The 3737-nt window shown below is 30.2% G+C and overlaps 1 non-coding gene across 1 annotated transcript; it reads left to right on the top strand.

Annotated features, from left to right (window-relative positions):
* Positions 1-1439: 1439 nt before the first annotated feature.
* On the top strand, positions 1440-1545 carry LOC149510877 (small nucleolar RNA R71). Its single transcript, XR_016334904.1, has one exon. It is a non-coding gene; the product is annotated as a small nucleolar RNA R71 (small nucleolar RNA).
* Positions 1546-3737: the final 2192 nt, after the last annotated feature.

The following is a 3737-nucleotide window of genomic DNA, read 5'->3' as shown; positions in this document are numbered from 1 at the left end:
ATCTTTGAATCCAATCTGGACTCTCTTGATTGAATTCCCCTTCACAGTGGGATTCTTCAACTTTCAATCCCAGCCCTCTAAAATCAAATAAATAAAAAAAATAGATAATTAGAAAAGATAGGATAAATAAAAATAAAAAAAAAATAATAATATCAGATATACAAAAAGCAGATAAACGGAACAAGAGAGAAAAAAAATTATTAACAGATAATACAATAAGATAAATCAAAAAAAATATTACAAGAAAAAAAATAATAAAAAATAATAAAAAATAAATAAATTATAATATAAATATAGAACTATATAAATAAAATACATATAAATATTAACAAAGGAAAAATAAATAAATAAATAAATAAGTAAAAATATACATATAATAATAAATAATAAAATACAAAAGAAAAGAAAAGAAAAAAAAAAAAAGAAATAATACAAAGTAAAAAATTGCATTGGGCTTACCCATTTAGGTCAGGCCCAATTGATCTGGGCCAGGACCCAATTGGGTGTCTACAGCCACAGGGTCAAAACCCTCTAGAATTTCTCTCTCAAATCTCAAAAGTTCTTCATCTTTCAATATATATTCCTTTATTATGAAATCTAGTTCAAGTTATCTTATAAACTTGAGAGGTTTACTATTATAAGTTCATTATCCTCCTCATCAAAATCATTCATCCTAACATATCCTAATGAATAAATTGTATTATATTTTTTCCTACATTATTTTTTTCAGATTGGTTTCAGTATTGGTAGGCAAGGTACTTACAAGGTGATTTGTTATGGCTTAGGTGAGTTAACCTATTTGGTTTTCTAGGTCTTTTATAGATGCAACTCAACTTTGGATATTGGTATTGTTAGCTTACATCAGTTAAGAGAACATGTCTTCAAAGGTGGGTTTATTTTCTTAGGGTAAGTTATAGGTTTATGGATTTGGGTGGTAGTTCTTATTTTGGTTGTTGGTGGATTGGTGGTTTGGTTGGCTCTAATAAAAGATTGGGTGGTTTTGTCATCCAAGATTATAGGTATTGTTATAAGAATTGTTGTTTCATTTGGCTTGTTGGAGGTACTAGACTAGTTCTACTCTAAATTGACATCTTTCTGAGGAATGAGATCTTTCATAGATATAATAGAAAATAAAAAGGGCTTTATATAGTATTCACAAGGTTGGCTTGGGGTTGGCTTCCTAATACTTCAATTTTTTTACTAAAGGCAGCTAATTGGGAATTGATAGAAATAATAGCATTAACCTCAAATAAACTAGTAGACATACTAAACTTTATTTTCATGCCCCACTAGTAATTGTTAGCAACCACTCTTTAATAAGCTTATTAGCTTTCTCATGAGTCTTGCTCATTGTTGCCCCTCCAGCAGCTAAATCTAAAGTGATTCTCATAAGTGGTGTGAGACCATTGTAAAAGATCTAGATTTGGATCCATTGGGCTAAACAATGGTATAGGCATTTTTTTAGCAGCTTCTTGAATCTTTCCCATCCATCATATAATGTTTCACCATCAACTTGTAGAAAAGTGGTGATCTCATTCCTTAGCTAGGCTATTTTTACTAGTGGTAAAAACTTTGCTATAAACTTTTAGACTAAGTCATCCCAAGTTATGATTGAATCAAGTGGTAGAGAAGACAACCAACTTTTCACCTTGTCCGTGAGAGAAAAAAGAACTAATCTTAGTCTAATTGCTTCATCAAAAACATCATTATAGTGAAAAATGTCACATAATTTATGAAAGTTAGAAATGTGGAGATTTGGATCATCTCTTGGTAACCCTCCAAATTACATAAAAGTTTGGACCATTTGTATGACTAAAAGCTTGATTTCAAAGTTGTTGGCTTGGATAGTTGGCCTTATAATAGATGGTTGTAAACCATTTACATTGGGAACTGCATAGTCCCTTAATGTTATTTGCCCCTCATTGTTTGCATTAGCCATTGGAGTTGGTGTAAGTGGTGTTGATTGTTCTTTTCTATTTTTTCTAAAGATGCATTCAATTTCCTGATTAATAAGAGCTAAGTCAACAATTTTAAATCTATGCATGAAAATAGGAAAATAGTAAAGAAAAGCAAAGAAAAGTAAATAAATAAAAGAAAATATTTAGATTATAAGAGTTGAAAATTTTTTTATTGATATTATGAACACAATTATAATCCCCAACAATGACACCAAAAACTTGATTGCTATTTTTCATGTATCCTATAAGTGCACAGATCAAATAACAAAATGATGTATTCTAGTCTTATCTCTTCAAGGATTGTAGAATGTATTTTTGGGTTGCTCACAAATAACCAAAGAGGAAACTCTAAGATTTTATATCTAAACAAATCAAAATTTAAGGTTTGGTTACAGGGAAAGTAAAGATTAAAGGCGATGTGTAGGCAAGGATCTTGACTTTACTAACAACCACTTAAGAAGTAAAAGAATATTATCAAAAACTATATCTAAGAAAACAGTAATTGAAAGCTTGAAAAATAAAGAAAGTTGAGAGGGTCGAATGCTTGAAGTAGACTTAGAATAAAGATTGCATAAAAATAACTTAAAGAACAATTAAGAAAATGTTGGCAAAATTTTGCAAGAAATAAAAGAGAACTTGGATTGATCTTGAAAATAAAAATAATGCTTTGCCGAATATAAAGAAAAACAACAAGATTTGTAAACTTGAAAATAAGAAAAGAGAGATCTTGAAAACAATACTTATTAAATTAAAAGAATTCAAAGAAACAAAAGATTTTGTGGTTATTGACAAATCTATCACCTAAGCTAATAACTTACCTAAAGAATTAAAGAATTAAAAGAAGAGAACTAAAGAAAAAAGTGAAAAGTGAATGGGATGATGAAAATGGGTTAATGGCTTGCCTATTTACAATAAAAGGTTTAGCCACAAAGGGATAGGATTACAAGAAATTGTTTCTAATTTAAATACAAATGGATAAAGCCTAATGTTGATCTCCAAAGCTTTATGGCCGAATGAGACTCTTCATGGTGAAGTGTTCTTGGTCGAATGGTCTCTTGACAATGCAATATTTGTCTTTGCTTAAATCTTGATTAAATCTTGAATAATCTCCTCCCCTGGATTTGGCTAAGGCTTAGAATTTCAAGAACAAGTTGATTTTTATCCAAGTCTTGAAATTCAAATGGATAAAATCCTGTTCTAAGTTTAAATCTTCAAGGCTAAGCAACAACTTCATGGTGAATTTAAATTCCTCTTAGCCAAATGTATCTAGCCTTCATTATGAAAAAATTGCATGATAACTCTCTTAGATAATCTTGGCCAAATAGGTTGGTGCTTGTAGAGTCCATGATCTTACAAATTGATCCTCCCTTTTGCATGGCCAAATGAATAGAGTCCTTGTGCAACATATTTGCTTCATTGCTAAGTGAAGGAGTCATGCTTGGATCAAACTTTTTTCTTAGACAAACATGATACAGTCCAAGTGAGATTTTAATTGCATGCAATTCTTTTTGCATGTGGCTGAATACATCATATAAGAGTTCTTATGTAAATGAAACTCTATGGTTACATGATGTGGATCAAGGTGCAATGGCATTGAGCTTTCAAAATTGGCCCAATATTTTTCTTTTACATGCTCGCTTGCATGGCTTGCATGAAAATGAAGTTTTTGAGCTTGAAAACCTAAAACCATGAAAATAACATGAAATACACTAAAAGTCATCCAAATTTTAAAATTTAGCACCATTTTGATGTGTAAAAGCTCTACATATTTAGGTGCTA

This window comes from Durio zibethinus, chromosome 27 (genome assembly GCF_047325235.1).
Source record: "Durio zibethinus cultivar Kanyao isolate XHJ-2024 chromosome 27, ASM4732523v1, whole genome shotgun sequence".
Classification (NCBI taxonomy): Eukaryota; Viridiplantae; Streptophyta; class Magnoliopsida; order Malvales; family Malvaceae; genus Durio; species Durio zibethinus.
The sequence above is the reverse complement of the archived record's forward strand: the minus strand, read 5'-3'. Positions and strand labels throughout refer to the sequence as shown.